Below are 17,444 nucleotides of genomic sequence, written 5' to 3' on the forward strand. Positions count from 1 at the left end.
TGTCTGGCACCCCAGTGCTCTAGGCAGGTGGACAGGTAGAATGGAGGACAGATAGGATGGAGGACGGGTAGGACGGAGGACAGGTAGAATGGAGCACTGGTGGCGGAGCAGGGGACACTGAGTGGCAGGCTAGTGAACGCACAAAGTCCCTACAGGATATAGAGACAAAAGGTTTTTAAAAAAGAACAGATTTTGGAGAATGGGAACTTAGGATGAGTTCTTTTCAATGGTATCTTTGTCATCTTTGGCTAGTCTAAGGTCCAAGACTGAGTACGTGAATTAGAAGGAAAAATCCCAAGGATATGAACTCACAGTCCTGAGTTGTGAAGGGGTGCTTCCTTTATGTAATAACATCAGGACTGAGTTATGTGGCTCGAACAATAAAGTATGAAACTGCTCTTGGTAATTCCATCAACCAGTCCAGAATGTTTCATATGACCGCGGAGCTCACATTGTGCATGGGGCACTCGGCACAGGCAGAAAATTTAACTCTCTTCCAAGTGTTCTAAACGCCAAGGGATTTGGGGGCAGCTCCAAACCACAGAAGCTATTGGAGATGCGGAGAGAGCCCCAGGAGCATGGAGTCTGGAGGATGGGCACCAGGCCTGAATCAGAGGAGAATCTATTATTTGAATCGGGGATTACATTTCTTGGTGGCCAGTGATGACATGTTAAAAATTTTAAACATGTTTTCACGAAGACAAGTGCTTTGAAGAGGAATTCCCATTTATATGTTTCATTTCAAATATATCAATGAAAACAAACCTACTTCATCACCATTAAAAATTAAAGAAAAAGTAATCCTCCAATGATACTGCTAAATGACACTGGGCAAGAATTGTAGTAAAGACAGGAAGATGGATGACTTGGTGGATTCTGGATGACTTTCGCATTGGGGAGCATTCCAGCCGAAGAGTCAATACTGTACAACAACATAATGAGGACGAGGATTTGGGAAAGGGAATGTAATTGAGAGCTGGGTGCTCTGTTTCAAAGACAGGGGTGACGTGAAATAAATCCCCGTACGGATAAGTTCTTGGACAGATGAGGAGAAAGCCCTCAAGAATGCAAAGGCTTTCTGTTTTCAAGAGGGAAAGCCAATGGTGAAACACTTAAAGGTTCTACTTGTTACAAGGAAATTTAAGAGAGAAAAAGAGGGAGTCCAAAAAGATAACACAAAGAATATCCCAAAATGTCATTAACTGGCCCAAAGCGTCCTCCAAAGTCTCTGCAGAGTTGATGTTTGTGAAAATATACGTAGGGGGCTTCCACGTAACAAATTTAAAACAATGAAAACACAAACTCATCTGTCTCCTCACATTAAACTGACAATAAAAAAAGTTTCTAAAACTCACAAACCAGATAGCTAGTGGGAAGCAGCCGCATAGCACAGGAAGATCAGCTCGGTGCTTTGTGACCACCTAGAGGGGTGGGATAGGGAGGGTGGGAAGGAGATGCAAGATGGAGGGGATATGGGGATATATGTTTATGTATAGCTGATTCACTTTGTTATACAGCAGAAACTAACACACCACCGTAAAGCAATTATACTCCAATAAAGATGTTTAAAAGAAAAAAAAACTCACAAACCCACAAAGACCAAGAGACACAACTACAGACAAGAGAATTCTGGAAGCTGACAAATCGATGCAGGAATGGTTACCGGCGGCCCTGGAGGCAGGAAGGGAGTGAATATCTATCAGGAATCCTGTTGATTCTGGGCAGAGAACCCTAGGAAGGCTCGGAAACTGGAGGTGCCAGGTACTCAGAAAGCGAGGCTGCATGTCAGGTGGAAACCAAAAGCACTGATGTCTTTAAAACGTGGCCAATATGCCCACCCCAGCACATCCACCAAGGGAACCCACTCACTCCCGGCAGGGAACCAAGTGTTTATCGTCTGGACAAAGCAAAAGAGACAGCGTGGCAGCAGCCACCTGGCTGAGACTATCCAATGATAAGAAGCCAATCACTGGGTGCTTCCCTGGTGGCGGAGTGGTTGGAAATCCACCGGCCAATGCAGGGGGCATGGGTTTGAGCCCTGCTCTGGGAGGATCCCACATGCCGCGGAGCAACTAAGCCCACACGCCACAACTACTGAGCCTGTGCTCTAGAGCCTGTGAGCCACAACTACTGAGCCCACATGACACAACTACTGAAGCCCACGTGCCTAGAGCCCGTGTCCGCAACAAGAGAAGCCACCACAATGAGAAGCCCGCACACCGCAACGAAGAGTAGACCCCGCTCGCCGCAACTAGAGAAAGCCCGCGCTCAGCAACGAAGACCCAACACAACCAAAAATAAATAAATAAAATAAAAAAAAAAAAGGAAGCCAATCACTGTAAACTCCCACTCTGCTCGGCTCAGCTCCCAGCAAAGCAGCAAGGCTCAGCCCCTCCACCAGGCTTAGTCCCATAGCAAACTGGAACAGGAGACTGGAAGAATCCTCTTTGGAGACACTGACCAGCCCAAGAGCATACCCACTAACTTCCTATGGAGGTTCTGACAGCGTGAGAGCCCAGCCCACAGTGGTTTGCCATGCAGCGAAGCCCACCAGCCTCCAGGCTCTGTGAGAAAAGTCAACCAAGTATTAATAAAGGAGACCTGAACAAACAAAAACAGAAGCCAGAGGAATGAAAGAAAATTTAGAAAATATAAGAAAATTCAAAGAACTATCATTATTTTCCTCAGGTAGATAGGAGATTATATCCATAAAACAAGAACATAATGTTATAAAAAGAAAAAAAGGAACAAAGACAAAGAAATGCTTCTGGAATATTTCAGCTCTATTAGCAAAAATAAACATTTTAATAGAAGCGTTGGGATAAAAAACTAATGAAATCTTCCAAAAGTAGAACAAGAAGACACACAGAAAGAGAGAAAAAATTCCATTTACAAAAGCATCGAAAAAATACTTAAGAATAAATTTAACTTGGTCCCCGAAAACTAGAAGGTAGTGTTAAAAGAAATAAAAGAGGACCTAAATAAATAGAAAGATACCCCATGTTCATGGATTAGAAGACTTAATATCATTAACATGGCTATACTCTCCAAATTGAGGTACAGATTCAACCCAATCCCTATCAAAATTCCAGCTGGCTGCTTTGCAGAAATTGACAAGCCAGTCACAGATGATCATATTTTGCATAATTCTATTTCTAGAAAATGTCCAGGATAGGCAAACCTATAAAAGCAGAAAGTTAGACTTGTGATTGCCAAGGGCTGGAGGTTTGGGGGGAAATGGGGAGTGACTGCTATTGCGTACAGGTTTCCTTTGAGGATAATGACAGTATTCTAAAACTGATCATGGTAATGGTTAAACAACTCTGTGCATACAGTTAAAACCCTTAAATCGTTCACATTAAATAGATGAATTTTATGGCATACAAATTAGATCTCAATAAAGCTGTCAAAAATTTTAAATAAAAGTTAATTAAAAGATGTAAGATAATTTTTCTAAAATGTCACGCATATACAAAATGAAAGGGCCCACTGTGTGTCAAGCACGACCCAGACTCATATTTGTGAGATTTTGGAACACTACGGATAGAACAATGAATCTCGAACATTCAAGAACAAACGAAAAGCAAAAAGAGTTGCAGGTATGGATCAGGAATTGATCATGGAGGGGACGGTGAAGGGGCAGCTAATTCTCAGGGCAAGTCAAACTATCCGTCCTTGTAAACCAAGTAATATACTATTCTGATTTAAAATAATAACCTACTTGGAAAACTCCTTCCAATTCTACGATCCTTGTGAAATTGTTCTTTGTCTTTAGATTTGTGAAATAGATACAAGTCAGTTTTTTTCACCTTTGCTTTGATTTCTTCACTTACATGTTTTCCCGTCATATGAAATTACTTAACCCTTTTAGGATGGGGGTTACAAGGAAGAAATGATAATGCAGATAGAACAATGGTGTAAAATGGAGAGAAGACAGTGTCCCACGTGAAAAACATCAGAAGGCAAAAGTCACTGCTGTACTTTGCAGAGTATTTCACATCTTGTTAATTAAATATGTGCTTAAGCATAAGATACAACAAAACGGCTGAATCGGGTACTACTGTTAACACTGAGGTTCTTGGAAAAATAAATATTCACTCACATCATTTGAACTTAGAAACAGACCAAGCCAACATCTGTCAATAATTTTGTGTTGTCCTTTCCAATCGCTGTAAGCTGTATTTCTGTTTCTGGACTTACTACACAGGCCCTCACCACCAAGACAATGGCAAGCTGTAATAAGAGCCAGCATCTTTGGGTTTTTTTTAGAGATTTTAATGGGCATGCATGCCTTTAGGGTCTAATGTTTTACTTTTATTTTTTTAATTGAGATTTAATTGACACAGTTTAATGCATACAATGTGTTGATTTCATACATTTATATATTGCAATACAATCACAACTTGAGGTTAGCTAACACATCTATCATGTCCCATAATTGCCATTTTTATGGGTGGTGAAAATATTTAATATCTAGTCTCCTGGATATTGGCTTAAGATAGACCTTAAGATGTTAAGGAAAATTCCTAACCTAGAGATCATCTCTGACAAAATATGTGAAGCTAAACAAATAGGATTATGGATATTACTAAAATATAAGAGTTTTATATTGAAGGGCAAAAAGATCCAGCAATAAAATCACGCATCAAAAGAGCACATAGGGATGCTGTTAAATTTTACTAAGGGGGCAAGAAAGGTACTGCCCCCTAAAATAAATATGTAAGGTCAAGCTATAATAAAACAAAACTTAGAAGAGGGACATTTCTTCATAAATCCCATTTCCTAGGAAAGGCATCATCTAACAAACATTTACAGAGGCACACTGTGTTAGGCACTATTCTTGAAGCCCTCATGAAACTCACATTCTATTGGCCAGAGTGTGTTGATAGGGAGCTTACTGTCAGCTAAATTTAAACAAGAGCTTCACTCAACCCTGACAAGTGAAGCTCTTGTCTAAAGCTCCTTAGTATCTTAAGGAGACCCTCTGGTACCTGCTCTGAGGTATCATCATGCACTTGGTAAGTATACACTGTAGGTACTGTCATATCACATTTTGCAAAAACAAGACAAAACCAAAACCCCTTCCAAGATGTTGAGAAAAATATTCAAGGGGATATCAATCAAAATATACAGCGAGTACCCAGAGTTATGTATACATTATTCACATCTATCTATTCCTATGCAGACTTAATGAAAATACTAGAAGAAGCCATTCCCCTACTCTTATCAAAATTTAGAGCTGTGTCTTGTAATTACCAATCATAATGGTGACCACCACAGTTTTCATTATGGAATATAAAACACTGGTTTTTTAAGATTAATCTCTTTGAACCAAATACACATATTTTGAAGATTAATGTTTTAACATGACAATCATAGACATTTCAGCTACTTGACTCACGCATAAAAATAAAAAGGAAGCATCGGCTCAGGGGGCTCCGCTCGCCTGCCCGCACGTCGCACGCCGCCCGGGACCACTCAGACCCCTTCCGACAGCCCTCTCTGCGCAGGCTGGGACGCCTCTCCCCCATCCGCCCCCGCCGCGGAAAGTTAAGTTTGAAGACGGGGGGAAGAGAGAAACATGGACATGAAGAGGACGATCCACCTGGGGCTGAGGAACTGGACCCCGGCAGCTGTTCGAGAACTTGTCCTGGACGATTGCACATCAAATGATGGGAAAATTGAGGGCTTAATGGCTGAATGTGTGAACTTAGAGTTCCTCAGTTTAATAAATGTAGGCTTGATTTCAGTTTCAAATCTCCCCAAACTACTAAATTGAAAAAGCTTGAGCTCAGTGACAACTGAATCTTGGGAGATCTGGATATGTTAGCAGAAAAACTTCCAAATCTTACATATCTAAACTTAAGTGGAAATAAACTGAAAGATATCAGCACCCTGGAACCTTTGAAACAGTTGGAATGTCTGAAGAGCCTGGATCTGTTTAACTGTGAGGTTACTAACCTGAATGGCTACGGAGAGAGTGTCTTCAAGCTCCTGCCCCAGCTGACCTACCTAGATGGCTATGACCGAGAGGATCACGGTGCCCGACTCAGATGCCGAGGTGGATGGTGTGGATGCAGAAGAGGACGATGAAGGAGGAGAAGATGAGGACCAGGAGGAGGAGGAGGAGGATGGTGAGGAAGAAGAGTGTGATGATGAAGAGGATGAAGATGAAGATGTAGAAGGGGAGGATGAAGATGAAGTCAGTGGGGAGGAAGAATGTGGACATGATGGAGAAGCTGATGAAGATGAAGATGAGGAGGAAGAAGAGGAAGAAATCGGGAAAGGTGAAAAGAGGAAGAGAGAAACAAATGATGAAGGCGAAGATGATTAAGACCCCAAATAACCTGCAAAGAAAGAACTGTTCAGGATTGGTTGGACTGCTCACATGGATTTGGTAGCTGTTTAAGAAAAAAAAAAAAAAGGTAGCTGAGATTACAAACCCCAGGACACCCACCCACCCAAAGAGCCAAAGAATAGTTTCTGTGACATTCCGCCTTCCTCCATTTAGTCCCTCTTAGAAATCCACCACCAAGCTTGGGGACTTCACCTCAACCAAATTATAAGCGTTGTTAGGTTTTTGTGTAAGACTCCTGCTGTCGCGTGGAGAGCTGTGATTGGTGAGTCAACCATCCGTGGCTGCCAGTTACACTGAGATTTTAACAGCATTTTTACGTTCTGTACAACAAAGAAGCTTTGTAAATAAAATCTTAACATTTAAAAAAAAGAAAGAAAGAAAGGATGCATCACAAATCACATTGGTTTCCCTTCACCTGAACCCAAAACTCTCATCACAAGTCACATCGAGAAGATCTAAATTGGGAGCCACTTTTCAACAGATGTTCAGCAGAGATTTTTTTTTTTTTTTTTTAATCTTGCTTAGACAAGATCTTAACAGCACGTAGTGGAAGGTAAATCCAGAAAATCGTACTATAATGACTAATTTTAATTACTTTCCAGAATCACTCCTTGTTTGCAAAATTGAGTATGTTTTTCACAAGCTAATTATCTGGCTACACAGTTAAAAGTCTGCAAAATGTAGTGATCCGAGTTCCTGTCTCAACAAGAAGTACATGGGATAATGAAGCCCACTAGTTTTGCATTTAAATCAGCTGTTTTGGTGTCATGAAGGGGCAAAAAGCAGAATTCTAGACTGATCAGTTAAAGAGAAGCACGGTCAATAGGAGGTATTTGTTTGAAAGAATTGGAAACTTCACACAACTACATGGGAACTCTGGAAAGGAAAGCACCATTATTGGGGATGAAACCATTATCACAAATAATAATTTCTAATGTCGACCAATGAATGGGCCTACAAGACCATCCATGAGCTGTCCCACCTCTCCACAAAATACCCCTGACTCCATCTCTGATATGAGCTGAATTTTGTCCCCCCTCCCCTGCAAATTCATATGTTGAAGTCCTAACCCCCCAGAATCTCAGAATGTAAACATATTTGAAGATGGGGTCTTTAAAGAGACAATTAAGGTAAAATAAGGTCATTAAGGTGGCCCTCATTCAATATTACTGGTACTCCTTAACGAAGAGGAGATTAGGACACAGACACACACAGAAGGAGGGCCATGTGAAGATGCAGTAAGAAGACGGCCATCTACAAGCCAAGGAGAGAGACTTCAGAAGAAACCAACTCAGCAGGACACCTTGATATTGGACTTCTGGCCTCTAGAACGATAAGGAATGAATTCTGGTTGTTTAAGCCACCCACTCTGTGGCTTTTGTTATGGCAGCCCTAGAACCTAATATAACCTCATGGCTTCAGTCACAGTCTCCATGGGGTCTTGGAACTTGCCCAGACTCTCCCCTTAAGAGGCTGCCCTGCCTGTGTCCTCTGATGAAGGCTCCTCCCCAAGAAGCCCGCCTTACTCGCAACCCCTTCCTCCAGCGTGTGGCTCCAGGGCCTGCCTCCCCAGTACTGATGCTGCCCCATCCCATTCAAAGCTAGACCCCCGCTCAGGCCCCAGCACACCCCATCCTCTTACACCACCTTCTCCAGCACGAGTTACCTTCATACACAGTCACATAATCCACCTACTTATTAGAATTGTTGTTGATCAACTCTCCCCACTGGAATATAAACTCCAAGAGGGCAGGGATCACTGTTTCACTCGCCAACCAAGCTCTAATGCCAAGAAAAGAGCAATAAATCCTTGGACGAAGCAGACTGAACGCCCATGCTGTTGTCATTTAAAAAAAAAAAAAATTAAAGCAAAAAAAGGCCTAATATAAACAAATAAAAGGGAAATTATTCAGTCCAGCAAAGGCCATAATTGGAAATAAGGACAGATTGATTCTATCAATTAAAAAAAATGTACTTCTAATGAAGTTATCCATTTCTTTCTAGTCTTTTTAAAGATTCCTAAACCTACTGCTAAATCACACTTTTCTGAAGAAATTCATGTACCAAAGTATTTTTTACAATCAACTTGAAATGTATGTTCTGAGACGTTGACAATACTACCAGAATTTTTTGGTACCTAATAGTACTGAATTCACATTACTTAGCAAATGTCTCTGTGGTGGGGTTTGCTGTGAGGGCATCTGAATGTAAGAAACTACCTTGGGGATTCGCCATCTGCCTTTTCTCTAAAGAGAGCTCTCTCTCTGGGTTATCATATTCAAAGCAAATTTAAACGCTGTCCTGGAAAAAAAGAATTGCCAGATGAGCCTTAAAGCAAAGCTGCCTGGTCATTTAATGGACATTGCATTGATAACGACAACCTGATATGCTAGAAAATTTGTGCACTTTTGTACATGGAGTAAAAGCCCAGGGCCCTGTTGTAAGACATGGTCTGGGAGTCTATTTACTGGGCAGTAATAGGTGTGTACAGGTGCAGCCAGTGGCTTCCATCCCACGCAAAGCTTCACCTGAGTCACATCACGTCATTGTAATAAGCCTCCATCAAAACACAGGGCAAAGGCAAAAACCAAACAAGAGTGCGCTGGTAGCCACCCAGCGATCACAATGCAGCCACGTAATCCAGCAAAAATGAGGAAGCAGAAAACCTCATTTTGCTTACAGGCTTTGTATAGCGTTTGAGAGAACATTCCGCCAAGCGCACCGTGCTGCGCCCCGTCCCACAGATGAGAGAGAAAGAGTCTTCCCACCACCTGGGGACCCGGGCACGTTCCTGTGACTCAGGGACACCTTTCTGGAGGGTCTCCTCATCTACACTCCATCAGGAAGGAGAGAAGCCCTGCAGCCAGATGATTCAACTCCCCTCCCTCTACAACCTGTGAGCAAAATCCATTCGTACGAAAAATAGGCGAGGGCAAATGTGGCTCGTTTTGAAATATTAAAATTATCGTCATAGAACACAGAATGCAGAGAAGAGTGTGTTGAAGCCCAAAGGACATTAACCCAGCATGTGTATGTCACCATTTGAAAAAATGTCTGCTTTGAAAGAACAGAGAAATTCAATAACATACAAAGAAATATGTGTGATCAAGGAGATCTTTATAATCTGACAGAGAAAAGGACATATTTATTTATTATTTTGAGATGCTAATGGCGTCAATAAAATTCTGAGAAAATTTTGATATAATGAGAGTCTGGTTAGGATAACGAGGTATTTATATGGTTCACATTTCTTGTGTATTTGATAAGTCCTTACGTTGGCATAATTGCTATGAAATAAATTTCTATAAAGTCAAAAAGATAAAAATAATAAAATCATCTTCAAATTTCTAATATTTTCATGATTTTACCAGATGGAAAATCTACTCGGTTACTAACAAGTATCAGTTATAGGGTAGGCAGTAAAATTTAAGCTAAGGGTTATAAAGGTAATGGGGAAGAGATCAGTCAGAGCTCAGGAACATCCAACAGAGCAGGTTTATGCAAGGCTCAAAAAGTCCTACCTTGTCGCATGTTACTCGGAGGGAGCTGAGGGGGATTGCTAGGAATCCATGCTCAGCCCAGCCTGAAAGTCACTCCGAGATCTGGCTTCCAGATCTGACTGTGTCTGAGCCGCAGTGAAACCTCACCAGCAGCGCCCCAATGGGAGAGTCACACATCAAAGGAGGCTCATCCTGATTCTGCCAGCATGGAAGGAAGTGTGAGATTCTCACTGCCTGGAACCCTAAGAACAGGAGGAAGGCTTGGGCATCACTATGGCCCCGCCCCTTTCTACACACTACCTGCCCTTTATAACTGGCCATGAAGTAAGCCTTTTCCAACCAGAGGGCAGCATTTCCAGGAAGAGCAGGGTAATTTCCAGGGGAACCAGAATCGGAGTAAAGTGTCCAGACCATCCGCTGCAGCCAGGCATTTCAGATAAAGGGCTGCTGGCGGACAGCTCAGAATGAAGCCAGTAGAGGACGAGAGAGCCCACCTCACATCCATTTTTTGTCTGCTTCCTGCCCATCAGTTGGGTGCTCAGGGCGTGTCTGAGGATACAGAACGGAGGCCTTAGGAATACCGCTTGTAAAATGTGTTGGTTACAAATGGTCACCAACCATGCTGCAGCTGAGGGAGGCCCACACTGGCAGAGAGTTACAAGTCTCAATACCTTCTCCCTGCCCTGGGAAGCTCTTATGATGGCCAGGTGTCTTCACCTAGCAAGTATATTCATGCTGCCCTGACCCCGAAGAGAGGGTGTCCAGGACAGCAGCTCTGGAGCAACAAGGACAAAGACTAAGCCAAGTGCAAGAGATAAAGGAGAGCACAGGCAGGGCAATGAATTACAGGTGTGATCTCCAGCGAGCAATCGAGAGCTACCTGGTGAGTGGGAGGAGTCAAGAACGGCCACACGGGGGAGCTGACTGTACACTAGGACCTCGGAATCATCCACTCACTTATCAACACACACATGCATCATTACTTGCTACAGGGCCAGGTCCTGTGCTGGGGCTTGGAATATGAATGGAAATAAGCCACAGGTGCCTGCCCCGGTGTCTGGTGAGAAAAGACCCATTAAAGAACAGTTGTATTAGCGTGGCAGGGTCAAGACGGGGTGACACGGGTGCTGGTGGGGAATGGAACAGGGGCACCCAGCCCGGTGGAACTGGGAAGAGAAGTGGGAGAAATTCAGTCCAGGCAGAGATGCTCCCTAATCACAATGGTGAAGGTCCCTGGAGCCTGGGAGCTGGGAGCCCAACAGGCCCCTTTGTGGGAGCTGGTCAGAGAGGCAGAAAGTAAGACAGAAGCAAAGACAGGGCAGGGACCTCAATGCTCAACTTTATTTGCCTCCAAGTTTCCTGTGTCTTTATACATAGTTATTCTCTTTGCCAATTAGATCCTACGCCAGTCCACAAGTACGATCAATATGCTGGGGATAGAAAGTTGCCTATTAGGAAAATTTCAAAACATCAACAACTTTGGTGCTCACTTAGAAAGGAGCATATTGTATTAACTACTTCTTACGGATGACAGGTTTTATCTGGCTTTCTCTTTGCATACTCTTGTACAGGAATGCAAATCCTTCCCTGGCAATTACAGAGTGAAATAGTGGAAAAGATACTTTTGCAACATCCTGTAATTTTCTAAGCTATGTATCCAACAGCTAGAACTCGGAAGGCTAACTTGTCTGCATTCTTCCAAAGCAACCCTCACTCCTTGGAGAGGAATCCTTCAATCTAATTGTAGTTAATTAGACAAAACTGATTAAGCCTTGCATTTGGTTGCTGGCAGTCTGGATCAACATGAGATGGTGAACAGAATAAACAAAGAAAAGGACAGGCTTGGCTGCATCCTATGTTGAGCCCTTTCTCTGGGATCTAAAAGGAAAGAATGGTGATCAGAGAAAATGTCAATATTCACAAAGCAGAGGGCACACCATGGGCTCACCTGTCCTCTTCAGGGAAGTCTCTGACACACCCCTCTCTTGCCTGTAGCACTGATGCAAAAAGTGGGGCAACTCTTTGCTTGACTAAAACTTGTTCCTTTCCTGTCCTTACCAATAAAACACTCAATTATAAAAATTTTTTAAAGTCAGTTTAGTACTTAGAAAATTCAGTTACGAGGGGCCTGCAAACAAATTACAATTCTTGTTCCCATCTATTACTTTGTGTACTTTTGACACATAACAACATATGAATTCCAAACCTCTCTCATTCAGATTTACTGGCAGAGAGAGAATAGAGTTAATCGGTGGAAAATGTGAATTTCAGTATATATTTTGTAAACATTGATTTTATGTACGTAAAGGAACTTACTCAAAACTAGATTACAAAAGGATATATAGTAATTTTTCTGATACTTCTAATTTAATGGTTACATATAACTTTTTCTTATTCCAACGGCACAGTTAACATATTCAAGTTCATTAAAATGTATTTTAACTTTCTACTAGTTTGAGTTTAAGCAAATTTTTTATCATATACACTCCTTTTTGCCCTTCCACAAAACTCCTGCTTTAAATTCTTGTTTATTTTTATTTGAAATTCTTTATTACAAATAACTTAAGCCATGGTAAAAAAAAAATGTATACACATTTTAAAACAGTATTTCTTAATAGTCCTTCTCCATCCTAAAAAAAATAGTCCAAAGTTATCTTTGGATATAATTAAAACAGGAATTTTTTTCTTATTAAATAGTTAATGGGACTTCCCTGGTGGCACAGTGGTTAAGAATCCGCCTGCCAATGCAGGGGACACGGGTTTCAGCCCTGGTCCGGGAAGATCCCACATGCCACGGAGCAACTAAGCCCGTGCGCCACAACTACTGAGCCTGAGCTCTAGAGCCCGCGAGCCATAACTACTGAAGCCCGCGCACCACAACTACTGAAGCCCATGCACCTAGAGCCCGTGCTCCGCAACAAAAGAAGCCACCGCAATGAGAAGCCCGCGCACCACTACGAAGAGTAGCCCCCGCTCACCGCAACTAGAGAAAGCCCGCGCGCAGCAACGAAGACCCAACACAGCCAAAAATAAATAAATAAACAAATTGGAAATAATTTTTTAAAAAAAAGACTGCTTTGAAAAAAGAATAGTTAATGGGTTATCAAGAAAACCTGATTTTCCAGGGACAGAAAGTAAATACATAAATTTTTAAGAAGGCGCATGTGAGCCCAAAGCATGGCTGTAAACATATACCCAAGAAAACATCAGTATCTTATTTTTCTGGCGAGTCTCCAAGTCATTTTGATAAGCTAAGTAGCAGAAAGCAAACCTCAGCTGGTCTGTAGTCCCTACTGATAAAAGCTTACGGTGAAAAAAGGCAAACTGCGCTGATCCGGGGAGTGTGTGTACGGAGATATGGAGAGACCAATGACAGAAAGGTGATTTATTAAGCTAATCACACAATTACTTTCAACAGGCCATTTGTAAGCACAAATCTTGATAAAAAATAAATGCTGGAAACATCAGCGTGTATAAAATTCGACATCTGTACCCCTCTGTGCTGCTCCTGGAAGCTCAGATACAGCAACTTCCCTCCCTACACACATGGCTAAAGGCGACAAAGACAAAAATACTGATCGATGCTATGAGAACAGCATCTCCCTGACAGAACGTCATTGAATTAAAGGGTGTCTGTCAAACACTCTCACCGTAACCGTACTTTGCTGTCCAGCACGCCAGGCTACACATGGTTCAGCTTTCTACTCTCCTCCGAATGAGGCCTCAAAACAGAAAAGCTGAGCTTCACAAGATGTAGACCGTCCTCCCAAAGGTTTAGTTCAAGAGTCTTTAATTGAAAAAGCACTGAGCTCTACATCAAATTAAGGAAATAACTGAAGGAGACTCAGTAAAGTAAAGATAAGCCATGAGGTGCAAGTTCCACACAAGATATCATCTTTTTAAGATGTTGTGATTCCGAGAGCTGCACATTAAACCACTTGCTGGGTATCGCTTCTCCTCACTCTCTCTGGACGAACCTTACACTATTGTACCTTTAAATCAACTGAGAAAGGCAACTGCTCGTTCACCCAGGAAGGTACAATGAAGATCAATCCAGGACACAGGAGCGGAAGGAACTTTAACCAGATGACATCTTTGAACATTTTTGGTTCTGTCATTTATCCCTAATGCTCCTAGCATTCATTCTGAACCCCATACTCTGGGCCAGAGACTGTGGGAGAGGCTGAGGATACAGAAATATGAAGACACAGTCTCAAGGCTTGAGAAGCTCCAACAGTAAGGGAGGGGACAGTGTGAACAATGAAAAGGGCTGCATGAGTGACAGTCAAAATGGTAAGAGCTGGTCTACACCTGCCACTGGTGTAGGCTGGGGACATGGTCAGTATCACAGACTGGGCTGGGACAGAGATGGGACAGAAGGTAAGGAAGACAGGGTCTCACTCAGCACTGGAATCAAGTGGGCTGAGAAGATGACCAGGGGATTCCACACCAAGGAATGCTTTCAAAGCCAGCCCTGATTGTCTAGAGTAGTAAAATCCACAGAGACAGAAAGTAGAAGGGTGCTAGGGTACCAGGGGCTGGAGGAGGGGAGAAGGGAGAGTTAGTGATCAATGGGTATAAGAGTTTCAGTTTGGAAGGATGAAAAGAGTTCTGCAGATGCACGGTGATGATGGTTGCATAACAGCGTGAATGTACTTAATGCCATTGAACTGTACACTTAGAAAAGGTTAGGTGGTACCTTTTGAGTTACGTATATTTCATCACAATTAAATTAAAAAAAAATTAATTAGCTCCGACAAGACATAGTACTCCCTCCCTCCCCTTTATAGACAAAATGGCCAAGATGTGAGTAAGTAGAATGATGGGAGATAAGGAAGTTAGCCAAAAGCTAAGTACATAACCCCAAAATAGCAGTAAGCTTAACCAAAACCTTTACTTCTTTAGGGCTGCTTTGAACAGATCATGAATCCACATGTTCACACTTGTTAGGACTTGTAGAATATATTTCAGCAAGTCCAGTCCAACCACAGTGCACTGACAGTTTCTTCTTTACCCCCAATCTTCTTGAACCTAAAAGGAAAAGCTCAGGGCAAATCCACAGACCCAACTCTGAATCTGGAGAATTAAATAAACAATATCTAGAAGTTTGACCTTAATAACTGATTATCCTTTGATTGGGAAATAAAAGCACAAAATAGGAGGAAAAAATAAGGAAAGGACCGTGAATTTCAATGTGACAGAGACAACGGGCATCAACAGTGCAGAGAGTATAGAGACATGTGAACTCTGAAAAAGCCCTGCTTTGTCTCAGTGCAAACGGTAGGGGGTCATTGCCAAGAGCATCCTTGGCTGGTGGAGTGAGAAAAGTTTGATAAGCACAGGTGTGGGCAGGAGATTAGATGGGATAGAGGTCAGAAGCCACCTGTCCTAGTCGTTGGCAGCAAGCTAAGTAAGTTACCAATTTTTCTCATTTAAAGAAGATTCCGCCCCCACCCCCAGCCGAAAAGTAAAAAAAAAAAAGGTTCCTCCAGTTCAAAATGTTATGACTTGATGATTCCATTTTGAACCAAAGTTATTTATCTGGCTCTACTATTAGTGATACAAAAAAAAATAGCAGATTCTACTTTGACACAACAATATTTTCAATGGTGTGTCTCACATATACTACTGCATATTAAGTCAAATTATGCTCCTATTTCTATAAAGGAAATCCCTATTCAAATATTTTGATGTTCTTTTAATGAAAGTAATTATATTCTAAAATTTTTAATATCTCATAAAAATATTTTCCATGTGGCATTTTTCCCTCTGATACATGGCACCAGCATACAAGAAAACTTTGTTCTTCAACATGCAAAAGCATATATGAGCATACTCACATTGCCAGTATGCTGGCATTACATGTCTGAAGCATGACTTTGCCATTATTTCCATGAGGATCTCCAAACAGATAAGCAACTGGTAAGTGAACTTAACATTTATTAACTGGAAATCTTTTCAAGATATATCTTTGCTTTTTTTTTTTATAGTAGAATGAGAAATCCCTAGGAGCTCAGAACCTCCTGGCAAAGCACAGTATGCTCAACAGACACACAGTAGGATTCTCATCCTTTTGGCTTCCAGAAAATTAGCATACTATCAGTTTATGAGAATTATGATCCAAACACAGTGTCATTAATGAAATAACACCCAGCGTGAAACTGCTTAAACCGCTTACACTATCCAGTTCCAAGGAAGTAATGTGCAGAATCCAATTAAAAAACTAGTTTTCATCTCTTAAAGCTGGAAATCAGGGACAAAGGCAAGTTACATTGAAAGGAGAGGGTCTTAGCAGGTGTCCCATGAGCGGGTTCTCGGTACAATGGCACGAGATGCCTGACTTTGGAATGTTTCTTACTTTTCCCTGCCCTCACCTTTTCTCTCCTCCTCCCCCCTCCCTCTGTGTTATAATAAAGCCCCGCTGAGGCCAGGGAACAAGGCTGATGGGTGCAGAACTGAATGCCTAGCACTTAGAACATGGGAATGTGGTAATCACCTAATAAATATGGCGACAAGTGAATGAGTATCTCCTCCAACTGTCGCCTTTACTACCCTCTGGCCAGACAACAGCTGGAGGGAAGAGGAGAAATGATGGTCAATGATCACTGCTCTTTGGACTTGACTGGATCAGAGCTATAGGATGAACTATGCAAGAACACCAAACCCTGCCCCTGATACGGACTCAACGATGGAAAGGTGATGGCTGCAACCAGCAACTGGGAGGCCACTTCCCCAACCAACGATTCCTCCCCTTAAAATTCTGCTCAAATCTTCACCTGACTCCAGCCATTATTCCTAGCAGAGCTTGCCCATCTGACAACCGAAGGCTTCTATAAATTCCTCTGTCTGGCTACAGTTGTGAACACGTTGTTCTGAAGGCCAAAAATTTTCCAGCAGCAGGCGAGAGCATTTAGAAAATTAACGAACCAGAATTCTGTTACCAGTAAAATCTTGCTTTAGTATAAGGACCAGTCTGGGTGCTCACTGTGGGACTGGGTATCTCAATAGTTGGCAAAATGGAATATGGAATATTGCCAAGAGGAAAAGTGATGAAATTCAAACATACTTGTAGAAATGTAAGCTCCTGACCATTTACTGAGATCCATGATTGGCTTAGAATCAAGGCAACATGTTGCTTACAAACATAATGAACAATAATACATAAATAGGCACTTAAATCTTTTCTGATTCGTAGATAGCATTTCATTTTTAGCTTTTAAGCTTGCGCTTTAAATTTGATTTTCTGTTTTGTTCATCCAGTCTCCCAAATTGACACGTTTAAGTCCTCCCTTTAAAATGCTTTTGACTCAGCAACATTGCTTGTGGGAGTTGATCCCAAGGAAATAAACCTAAATAGAGAGATGTTTTGGCAGAAAGATGGTCCATGAAGCATTACTTATCCCTAAAAATAACTTAAATATTTCATAGTTATAAAATAGTGAAGAAAAATAAAGAACACTCATTTGGTTGATAAAATTTATACCTAAAAGTGGATGTTAGGAAGACAAAGCAACGACATGGGAGAAGTGCCTGTTGTAGGAGATTAACAACCTCTAGCAAATGATGGGACATGCAGACGCAGAACA

General features: G+C 41.9%; 1 protein-coding gene and 1 pseudogene across 2 annotated transcripts in view; one reads left to right on the top strand and one right to left on the bottom strand.

Moving 5' to 3' along the window:
• DOCK1 (dedicator of cytokinesis 1) overlaps positions 1–17,444 on the bottom strand; it is a 518,791-nt gene that overhangs the window by 211,643 nt on the left and 289,704 nt on the right. The gene's annotated exons all lie outside the window — the stretch shown is intronic.
• On the top strand, positions 5,570–6,334 carry LOC133092636 (acidic leucine-rich nuclear phosphoprotein 32 family member B-like; annotated as a pseudogene).

The sequence above is a fragment of the Eubalaena glacialis genome, chromosome 1 (assembly GCF_028564815.1).
Source record: "Eubalaena glacialis isolate mEubGla1 chromosome 1, mEubGla1.1.hap2.+ XY, whole genome shotgun sequence".
In the NCBI taxonomy this organism is placed as follows: domain Eukaryota; kingdom Metazoa; phylum Chordata; class Mammalia; order Artiodactyla; family Balaenidae; genus Eubalaena; species Eubalaena glacialis.